Source organism: Pezoporus flaviventris, unplaced genomic scaffold (assembly GCF_033815535.1).
Source record: "Pezoporus flaviventris isolate CSIRO_AGI_PZ_B2104156 unplaced genomic scaffold, CSIRO_AGI_Pfla_v1 ptg000015l, whole genome shotgun sequence".
Classification (NCBI taxonomy): Eukaryota; Metazoa; Chordata; class Aves; order Psittaciformes; family Psittacidae; genus Pezoporus; species Pezoporus flaviventris.
In genome coordinates this window covers 26,807,760-26,819,764 of record NW_026892563.1, presented here as the reverse complement: position 1 = coordinate 26,819,764, position 12,005 = coordinate 26,807,760, and the positions used below count along the sequence as shown (strand labels likewise).

General features: G+C 39.0%; 1 long non-coding RNA gene across 1 annotated transcript in view; it reads right to left on the bottom strand.

Annotated features, from left to right (window-relative positions):
* Positions 1-283: 283 nt before the first annotated feature.
* LOC133269514 (uncharacterized) overlaps positions 284-12,005 on the bottom strand; it is an 85,239-nt gene continuing 73,517 nt past the window's right edge. Inside the window, exon 3 of the long non-coding RNA XR_009743481.1 lies at positions 284-422. This is a non-coding gene — a long non-coding RNA (uncharacterized LOC133269514). The remainder of the gene's footprint in view (positions 423-12,005) is intronic.

The window sequence follows — 12,005 nt, the reverse complement described above, 5'->3', positions numbered from 1 at the left end:
TTAGGTCTCTATAGCCCTATCATTGCACTTCTGCTAATGTAGGCTATAAAACTAAAATATGTAGGGAAATTAAAAGGAATAATTTGCATCATCATGAACATATATAAGACCAAGAGAGTAATTAATACAAATACAATCACATCATAAAATATATTTAAATCAGGGCTTAATGACAAGCATATTCCTGAGAGTTTTTACCTAAGGAACAATGAAATTTCATTTTGAATTCATAAGGACTTGCAAGAGTTTGAAATGCAAGCCCCCTTGATATATCTCAGGATTTCTCATTTTTTGTACAGTAAATCAGGTCTCTTTTACTTCCTACCTGGTGCTGAGTATTTTCTTTTCTTACTGAAGACAGTGGAAATTCAGGATATTCTTCAAGTCCAAGGGGCTTTCAGCACCTCTCAAGGGCAGTACCTCTGTCAACACGAACACAGTCTTAAGTTATACTTCAGAAAACACATATTCTGGGAGATGTTCGATCAGTAAAATTTTATGTGTGCCTAGCATCAGAAGAAGACGCAAAAGGATTTTTTTAATTACCTTAATTAATTACCTTAATTACCTTTAATTAATTTTGATCCTTTATGTCCATTAACATCTTAATACTTAAGCATCTCCCTAGTCTTGCCACAGAATGTGACACAACGCAGAGAGAAATGCATTTTTTTCCTCCCCGTAAACTCTATGCCAGGATTCATCTTAAAGTTGAGTATGTTCATCTCTCCTTGAATTCAGTAAGAGAAGAAAATCAGCACAAATTAGAGCATTCTGTCTACTGTTACACTTATTTCAGGATCTGCCACTTCTATATTATAGATGAAGGTTCAAGGAACAACCTGCTTCTGTCAGCACTCTTTAAAATATCTGCACATGTAGCCTATTTTCCAGAAAAGAAACTAACATTTACAAGTGAGTCCTTCTATGTGCATTTGCAGTGGTGCCAATAAAATTACAATCTTGCAGTTCTGAAAATGTTTCATGTAATACTGACATTACAGTAATGACTTCACAGAGAGATGTACAGAGAGATTTTTCATTCGTTCTAAACGTAAGTAATATTTTCCCTTTTCATGTACTTTATCTCTTACATACTTCTAATGCAATTTCCTTCACCACCCCTTATAACATCAGTTTCCTCGGCCATATGGAAAGGAGAGGGAATCACTGCCATTCTGAATTCTTTCGACATTACTGCATGTTTTCAGATAACTGAAATTCCAAGAAATACAGATGATTTGTGACAACTGAGTAAGATTGCACCTCCTATATGAAGACAGGCTAAGAAAGTTGGGGCTGTTCAGCCTGAAGAAGAGACAGCTGCACGGAGACCTCACAGCAGCCTTCCAGTATCTGAAGGGGGCCTACAAGGGTGCTGGGGAGGGACTCTTCATTAGGGACTGTAGTGATAAAACAAGGGGTAACGGGTTCAAACTTAAACGGGGAAAGTTCAGGTTAGATATAAGGGGAAGTTCTTTACTGTGAGGATGGTGAAGCACTGGAACAGGCTGCCCAAAGAAGTTGTGAATGCTCCATCTCCAGTAGTGTTCAAGGGCAGGTTGGACAGAGCCTTGGGTGACATGGTCTAGCGTGAGGTGTTGCCCATTGTGAGGCCCATTGCAGGGGGTTGGAACTCAGTGACATTAAGGTCCTTTCCAACCCTATCCATTCTGTGATTCTATGATTCTGAAACACAAAAGGAAGATATGAGTATCTTCAGTCATCATCATTACTAACATTGGGCAACTGGATAAATTCCAGAACCTGAATTCTCACAGGTTTTTCGCTTGGGACACAGAGCTGCCCATTTCAGTAGGTTAAAATAAAAATACACTTGCACAACAGCTTCAAAATCTTCACAGTAGCAAAATAGCTTCCAAATAAAACTTAATGAAATCAGAAGCTGTCCATGTGGACAAGAGGGAAATGACAGCTATTTGTCAACAGCTTTCTTGACTATTACTCCTCTAGATTATCCCTTAGTTTCCACTAATTTTCCTTTACCCCCTTAATCTACCACTAACCAACTAATTACCTGAGATGACCACCTCAAACAATTTTTAGATCATTACCAAAATATCATACTTGAGATGAGATTTGTTCTTTCATTTTTCAGGGATTGAAAACTGGCCTTGAAAATTTGTTATATAATTGACCTCAAGAAGGAACAAGTTAGGTCCTGCACTGATGGGAATAATCCTGGTCTCCTGGGAAAGGAATGTATGAGAGAGAAGTGCCCTTTTATCTTGTGACTGTACATTCCTTAGACAGCATAGAAAACTACTAAAGGAGAGAGGTTAGGGCATAAATACAGATTCCACAAGGCAAAACCAGAAAACAGAGTTGATAAGAAAAAACATAATAAATGAATGGAAATGATGAAAAGTCACTACAGACCAGAAAGAAAGAACAGATGAAACCAATAACCTGAAAATTATCTAGATGTTACGGAAAACTTATCAGTGAAATATCAAGAGGAAAAAAAAGTAAAAAATGAGATGCCCCTGAGAACTGCAGGCTGGGGGAAGGAAAGCTATGAACAGGGAGCTAGACAGGAGTAAGTAACAAAGATCAGAAGAGGAAGCATGTATTTGAATTGGCATCAACAAGAGAAAATGACTACAAATATGGCAGAAATATTTCATGCCCTGTAAAATACGAGTTTTATGCATATAACAGGGTGGCTGGTACTAAAATGTTTTTCTAGTTCCAGGCTTCACTTGACATTAAGAATTCTTGGAAAGGTAGGCTAGAGCTCTGCTTTTTCTACTCCAGGCCTTTTCTGAACATGCTTTTTTTCTCTGAGCAATCTTGAGGGAGCGCCTTACTTTGCTCAGCCTGTTAAGCATGCTTCTCCCACACCAACCTAGACTATAGAAAAGGTATGTAATCCCAGATGAGTGGTCTGACCAAACACAGAGTGTACCAGGCCCATACAAACGCTACAGTGAATTACAGCATTTGTGAATACATGATGATCAGTTTTCCATATGTACCATGATCAAAATAATAACCATGACCTAAGGAATACTCTTATACTGGGAACTCTTAGCTATTTCTATGCAGTCAAAAGTATTTTAAGACCACTTCGTATTCAATTTCCTATTAAACATGCAATATTTGGCAAACATATTTTAGCCTTAAAAAAACCCTAAGTGTTAGAGTGACCCCCTTGAAAGTATGCTTCACATTTGACAGGTAAGAATCCAGGTGAAGAAGCATATATGCAACTGATGTTATGGAGAGGACTCAGTGTCAGGGCAATACCAAAGTTTACTTGAGCCTTGACCAAAATATACTGACTTGGGTTTTTTTTTAAATGTGTTCCAGTTCTGCCTGTTGGAAAACAGTCATCTTGAAAAATGTCCTAGAATACTGTGATAGAATTCAGGAGTTCAGGTGGCTGTTTTTTGTTTGTTTGGGTTAGGGTTTTTTGGTTGTTATAAGGAATACAGTGCCTGCAGTCTGACAGCCATTTGCTTGCTACATTGGCACAATCACATTCCAGGGTATGGCATGGTATCTGATTACTTGGACTCCTCAGGAAACAGAACATAAAACACACAGGGAAGGGGAGCTTTCCAAAACTTCACAGAAGCAAAGATATTTTGTGTTTTCCTGACGGGTAAGCCATTATCCAGCTTTGCCCTGAGTTATATAACAGTAAGTTTTCTCAAGGCAGGCCTGAAAAATGAGGGCACTAGCCTGCAGATGTGCTCTTGCTCACAGTACTCATGGTAAATCACTCTGAGAATTAGCTTGTACTTGTTTGGTCTGGTGTGGATTTGTTTTGTTGTTGTTTTTATAAATATTTAAACACTGCATAAACCATGGAAACAAACCGCAGTGATTCACAGAACTAACATGCACATAGTTAGCCATGATTTTGTAAAGACCTTTCAGCTTTCACCTGTGACACTGGAAGTTGTCCTAAATTTCCAAGAAGAGAATTTGCTAATAAAATACTACAAAAAATAATCAAAGTACAAAAATTCTTATCGTGTTTTTGTCACCACACATACAAAGGGCTGCAACGCAAGGGTCCATTCTCACTTTTACTACTACACCACAAACTGTGGGACAGGGTTTGCAGAAATAATCAGAAAGTGACAGTTTTACCACAGTGTAGGCACCAAACTTCCAATGGGCACAGCACTTAAGCTAGATACTGAAGTTAGATGGTGTTAATACACTTGAAATACAACCTGGAATAGTGCCTACTCCCAGAAAATTAGCTCCCTAATTTCTAACCCCTTCCTCCACCTTACAGTTATTATATTATTCATCCTAAGGGTACGGCACCCAAAAATCATGAGCGTCTGGATAATCTGAGCCACAGCACATTCTTTTTTTTGGGCACCTATAAACACTCCATATAAAATTGATTTTTTTTGTTATTGTTTTGTGTCCAGATAATTCTGTCTTGGTGTGGAAATGGTAGACGGAAAAACAGTAGCTCCCTGGCAGCCTTACTGATGTATACTGCTGAGCAACAAAATGTAAAGCAAGTCTGATCACCTGCCATATGTGAGTGCAGAGGGAGCAGCAAGATCTCAGAAAGAGATTATTCCTTGTTCTTATTACCTGAATGGATTATGACATGTGTTTTACATTGGATAGGCAAATTGATTAATATAAAATAAAAGCTTGAGCGTAGTCTGTTTCTTAGACATGCTTTCCTAAGGTTTATTCAGATCCAGAGAGGTATGTCTTACTTTCCTTTTTAAGCCTTCCTGCATCCTGCCTGGGCTTATCAAAATATTTTCCTAGAGGGCTGAGCAGAGGAGAGTTCCACTATTTTTAGCTGTTTCTGCCCCTAAGTATCACAGGATATCATTATGAGCAAAGAAGCCCACAAATTCTGTGATCTTACAGGTTAGGAGAAGCAACAATGAGAAGAGATTGTTTATGTATTAAAAATAAAGCCAATTGGGAAAGGTTCGTACCTATGAAACACCTTTTTTGTTACTTGTTCACATTTATCTTAGAAGGAGATACAGAGTCTTCCTAAAAGGTAAATATTGCACTTGAACTTGGGAGCACTACTTGTATTTGTCTGTAGGTTACTGACCCAAACCTATTGAATTTGCTCGGCATACTGACAGATGGCTTAATGTGGACTCAGTAGACTCAGACCAATTCTGTGCCACAAAACACTCTCAGGGCAAAAGCCATTCACAGACTGGGATTGCTGACAATTCCTCTGGCAACCTCACCAGAGGAGCCAGAAAGTCACTTAACATTGCTTGCCTTTGATTTCTCTCTTTGCAAGTCAGGCTTTGGGTATGTGGAGTGCTTTCGAATGCAGGTTTGCCTGTGGTAGCGTAAACTACTGCTATAATAGAAGCTGCACAGGAAATAAGAAGCTCTCCTGTAGTTATTTCTTTGTGGCTAACACCTATGTGTCAAGAAGGGGTAGCCTGCACCAATGAAGTAAGGAAGGCTCCATACCCACCCAGGCACCCTTGCATGGACCCACAGCAGGGCTTACAAAACTGTTCTTTATGCTCATACTTCAGTTTTGTTTTCTTTTTGGAATTTAACTCATTTTATTAAGTTGCTCAATAAAATTTAATGGGATTGGAGTTTCATGCTGTGCTGAAGAGTTTACAACATACAAAATACTGGCACTGACAAAAAAATACAAACTCATTAAAATATTTAGACATTGTACTGATGTAGCTGCTTTCATTCAAGAATTTCAAAACCACATTATGATTATTAATCATTACTCCCTGATGCCATGTATAAGAAGTATTACTGAACCAAATACAGATCAGACATAGCAAAGATGCTAATTGATTTGGCTGAGCTCATTGGGGGTCTAATCCAAATATTCTGTTCAAATACATGGGTAGTGCTATTGGTGTTGGCTTAACAGCAGGTTCCTGAGGATTTTCCTGAGCTCTGGAAAAGAATCGAGGACTCCATATCCTAAGTCAGCCTACTCTGCTCATCATACCTGGCCTGATCCCAGAATGAAGAGGAATGAGTATTGTAGGTCTCTGCTGAAAAATGGCTTAAAAGTTGCCACTGTATGATTTTATGTTTTTGATTGATCTTCCATTTCTAAGCAATTCTGCCAATGTGCACATGCATATTTTCCTGTGGTTTCTTTCTTTTTCATATATCATTCTTGTAGTAATTTCTCAAGGTTTTGAGCCTGTTTGCAATCTGATAAAGGAAAAAAGAGTTTGCACATGTCTGTGAGAGAACAGTTCACCCTGGAACCCTACTAATGGTTCAGAGTGAAACAAAGAGATTCCATCTGGCTCTAAGCTTGAGCTACGTCTGAATCTCTAGTAGTTAGGGACAGCAATCTTTCTGTATGAAGCCTGATACAATACAACTGACAGGAAGTAAAATCTGCAATATCCTCTACTGAGCTATCTGGAAGGGGAACAGCGAGTTAGTTGTGATAAGATGCCATTTGTTCCAGGCAGGAAGAAAGTGAAGGTAGGGTTTTTTTGTACTACAGACAACATCCCACTTTCTTGATAACATCCCACTTTCTGGGTAGTATGCTGCTCAGGTTCCTGTAGTCATCATGTTTTGCTCTCTATTGCTGGAGATGGGATGCAACAAGGTAGTAACTGACAGGTTAGATACAGGAATATGGCTGCAGTGCTTCAGATACATGCAGACCTCCTCGCATGAACCCAAAACAACCCTTACTGGGAGACCACCCTTCATGCTCACATTTCTGGAATTTGTTTACCATTCTGTATGCCAAGCATTTTTGTCAAGATGCTTGGTAGCCTTCAAGCATGTGGGCACCTCTACATCCAAGTGGCTTGCTTTATTGTCAGACTTGTTTGTGGTAAAGCTGTTAAGGTCCAAGAAAACAGAATCCAAGGGGCACTGCAACAGCAGCAAAATGCCATCTAGGGAAGCGTACACTGCAGAGCAAGCTCACATCTGTGTCAAACACTGCTGCAGGTTCTTTCTGTGTCAAAGCTCCTCAGGACAAGCATACATTCTTAACACAGATGCTGTGCATTTTGTTTTCCATCCTATGCAAGTTCTCGATATGAAGTCAAAAAATCATGTACATGCATTACGTGAATTCTTACAGACAATTTCACTTCTTGGGAGAAAAAGACCAACACAGTCTGAAATGGGGGTGTATATATATACCCCATATACATATATGTTTTGGGTTTTTTTTTTAACCTTCTCTCTCCTTTCTCAGTGACTTCTGCTGGAATAAAGAAAACAGCTAGTCTTAGGAGGTCAAGATTTTATGCTAATCTGTCATACAAGGTGTAAGGCATGTAAATGTTGTTCCTCAGGACTCTTTCAGAAGCTGTTAATTTCAAAAGTGTCACTGTCTAAGATCTAGTCAAAACTTACAGACTGCCCACAGTGAAAACTCATGGGAAACTCATATCTGAAGAGTACAGCAATGCTCCTTTCCAAACAGAAGTGGAAGCCAATAGGCTGATGGGATCTGTTCTTGACTGAAGACAAGTTTATTATTTTAAACTGCTTTTGAGATTTTCCCTGCTTTTTAGTTGGTAAAAATAGCAAGCTCTGCAAAGACACGACATAAGTATTACAATAAATAACCTCTTTTTAAATCATTGGTCTTATTGTTTTCACACATCTAAAACCCAATGAAAAATTTGCTTAGGGCCATGGTATTATTCACCCTAATATCCAAAGCATTAACAAAATAACTGTTTGTGTATTCATAAGTAATTTAGCCTCAGTCTAAGAAGGCAACTCTTAAATGCAAGAAGTTCAGGAAAAGGTGGCTAAGAAGTTACTGCCAAAAACTCACATGTAACAAACGCCCTTCTGTGTTAAAAAATGTATTAAGTAACAGGAAGGACTTTCTGGTTTGGAAACTGTAATTTTCATAGCTATCAGTTCCTAGGAGCTTAATACAGATGGCCCGGTTAATGGGACTCATGGTATATGCCATTAGAAACAGTCCTCTATAATAAATGCAAGCAAACTGGGATCTCTTTGAAATGCAAGGAAGGCACTGCTGTAGTTTTCACAGTCACTCACACTGAACCTCACATAAAATATCACTGCTTCCAGAAGGATCCTATAAGAGAGATATTAACAAATCTCATTCGTATTGTGTAAGGTAAAAGTGTTGGGTGATGGGGATCCTGCAATTAGATATTCTACTGTTAACTTATTTTGCCAATTAGATAATGTCTTCCTACACCAGAACACACAAGTCTTCCTCAAACCTTGTCAATGCTTTTATGAGGCACAGGCATTAGGAGTCAAGGACAGAAAAGGAAATTAAAATTTGAGAAAAAGATATGTTCAGGAGAAAATATAGCTGATGTGCCTCCTTCTTGTTGTGATTCCAGTTGTATAGAATCTTCTGAATGCAACTGTCATACCATTTCTTGCACGTCAAGAAAGAACTGCAATATAGACATACGTGGGCAAAGACAGGACTAATAAATCTGCTATTGTGCAGGTTATGCAAGAGCAAAGGATGCTGTTCTTGCCTTTTAGCAAGAAGAACAAGTGCAGCTCCCACTTCTGCTTCACTGACAGCAGTTATTCTCCTGTTATTCAGCCTGTTATTCTCTGTAGATAGTTTTGGTGTCTAGATAAGTCATCCATGCAGAGCTTTGATAAGGTGGGGTGGTTTTTTTTGTATTTTTTCCTCTTCTTCGATATTGCCTAACTTCGTGGTTAATGTAATGGAACAGTCACAGGACAGGAAAACACTGACTGCTCCACCATGCCATAAAGTCCAAAGATTCCAGGTCTACAAGTAGAGTTAAGTAGTATGGCCCATGACCAGTCAGAAGCCAAGTAAAAGGGAATCAGAAGCAAGTGGGGTTTAGCATAAGGCAAAACCCTTACACTTTTTCTTCTCTAGTGAGGACAAAGACAGTTACCATACTGCAGTACTGGGATTAGGAAGGCCTAGCTCAAGATCATGCTAGTTGAGCGGGACCAGTAGCAGAGAAGGAAGAAAGAGGAAAAAGAGAACCGGGGGAAACTGGCCAGACTCAGTATTCATTCATTGCTTAACCTTACTGCCTTCTGTATCTGTAACTACAAAATGGTGCTAACTAGACACAAGGTCAGAAGTGGGAGAGATGTGGCTAACTGCAGACAGGTGTAAATCCACATTGAAGTACAATTTCTCATACTCTGCTATTAAAAGCATCCTGGTATATTGTTAATCTACACAGCTGTACCATCTTTCTTATTCAGGCAGAGAAAGCAGACAAGTTACTTGATTCCTAACAGCTACAAGGCATGTGAGAATAATCCAGTTGCAAATCTTTTGATGACCCTCAAGAACTAGGAAGAAACCTTAAAGTGAATTTAACTTACCTTGATTCTCTGTGGCCCTTCACTCTACCAAAAGAGAATAAAGTCCCCCTAAATAAACTAGGAATTAGGCCAATAGTGGCTCTGAATTGTTTCTGGAGTATTGTTTTTTTAAAATCTTTTTAGGAGGGCAAGGAAGAGCTATGATTGCTGCTGGCAGGGCTATAGGACAATACTGAACAACCCAATGGCTGAATGGTGGATGAAGCTAGCTTTAGCTCCTACATCATACATATCAGCCCAGAGGCAAATCTCTGAACGTATCAGCTGAAAGAAGGATGAGTTTCAGGTCTGCATTCCAAACAGTAAAACTATTCACAAAATACAAAGAGGAAAGTTGTGATTGCACATAATTATATGCATCGCATAAAAAACTTTGGATAAGCATACTTCGTATTCAGAGGCTGAGCATAGGTAGCAAGTAACAGGAGGCAGTCAATATTTGTATCCAGACTTAAAATCTGAATTGCCAAATTAACACTTGGTAAGTTTTCTTACTTCTTTCCCACCTCTCCTCTCAAAACAGCAATATATTCTCAACCTAGTATCAGTATCATTTACATTGGGAAACTTGAATCAAGTAAAAAAATTAGTATTTTTAATGCAAGCATCAGTAAAAAATAAGTACTTATTTACTTTAAGTAAAAAATAGGTGCTTTGAACTTTTTAATGACCTGTTTTATCAGTTATTGCCTGGAAGGACTACACTAAGATGGAGTTAACTTTATCACAGCTTGGATGACACAAATATAAGCCTAGTAGTTTCATGGGAGTTGTCAGCTTTGCCAATATAATACAAGTGTGATGCACTGAAGCACTGCCAGAGCTATAGCCTTTTGTGTCAATGATCCATGTTAAAAGGACCTGTAAACAAACCTGCCTTTTGCCAGTGTATTTTGCCATTGTATCTCTGACACTATTAAAGCCAGAAAGCAGAGTAAAAGTGATGGTGATTTTATTCCCAGACTAAGTGAGCTGGATGACTAGCTCCTTTGACTGCTGAAATCCCAAAACAACTCTCTGACTGAAAGGTAACAAATTATTTGGAAGGGATCCTGGCTTGGAACTTAATTTTCTTTCTGGAATTACATGATACTGAGGAGATACTAGAAGTGGTAGAAGTCCTTATATTACACAGGAAATCAACCCAAACATTTAGAAAATCTAAAATCTGTGTCATTCTGGGCTTCAGGAAGAAACTGATAGGCAAACCCTTTCACAATTGCCCAGAATACCACTGGTTGATTAGACACTACATGGTAAGTCTGTGATTTAAAGGAAATCACAAACCTCTCTATAATTAATCAACTGGGAGAGGCCACTTACACTCCAGGCAAAAGCAGAGAAGTTTCAGTGGCCTTCTATTAAGAAAGAAAACAAAAGAAACCATTGGGATTTGTAGATGGATTTGGCCCTAGGTGTGTACTGTAAACAGCAAGGAGAAAAACAGGAGGAGACAATCAGCATGGCAAAGCACCAGCCTTTCAGATTGCAGCTTGCCAGAAAGACAGGCACAGAGCTACAGGCCAAATAACTGCTTTTGTTCAAATACGGTCAGATGAACAAGATTTAGGTATGTCCTTCATCCATAAGCAGGACTGCATCAAATGTGCACTCTACCATCATCAGATTGTTTTTTCCAAATGGAAATAACAAGTAGGAACTTTTAATTCCTAATTGCTGGCATTTAAAAAGGGATATCAACTTTCTTTACAAAAAGAAATCACTTTGTTAATTCTCATTTTCCCTACCAGAAACAAATTGTACAATGATATGTTTAGCTATTTAGTTAAATGCCTATATTAAAAAAGGAGTATGAATTCAGACTGCTGATACAGGGTTAACCAATGTACAGGGGGTGTACGGCGGCGGGGGGGGGGGGGGTGTACAAGGGGGTTAGAGGAATTCGATTGCTTAAACAAAAGTGTTGTCTGTACCTATCATGCCTACTAAGCAGAACAAAGGCACTAACAATTGATAAGGAAAAGCAGACACCTGGGTCTATTGGCAAGGAAAAGCAGAGGCCTGATTCTACTGATAAGCAGCTTTTGATAAGGAAAAGCAGACCCCTGAAGGGGGAGATGCAGATGGTTTATGGCTGGGACACCGACCAAACCCTAAGGCCATACGTGAAGACTAAAAGGTGAAAAGTTCAAGAAGAGGAAGACTCGTTTACTTCATCTTGAAGACCCCACCCACAGGAGGAAGACTCATTTACTTCATCTTGAGACCCCTGCCCATGACCAGAGGGGGCACTGCGCTGGCTCAAAGGACCTTCTAACTCATAATACGAAGCGGGGATAGGACATGAATATGTATAGGAGTATTGTGCAACCTTATGAATATATATAACTTTAGAGAATAAATGTAGAGGGAAACAACACTGAGGTAAGCATGACTTTGAGGAATTATCCCCGTGTGTCTCAGCGCTGAATAAAAAGCATACCTACTTTACAACTTTAACGAGTTGTGGAGTCAATTCGTGCATCACTGCTAGCAGGCAGTGATATTACAGATATATTACAGTCTGTACTGAACATATTAAAAATAATGAACCTTCTAAAAACCTTCAAGTTATAATCAGAGCAAGGCTGTTGAGCTCCAACACCCAAAACAGTTTGCAAATAACAGTGATATCCACAGAGCTAGTAAAAGCTGTCAGCAGACATACCAAATGTCACCTA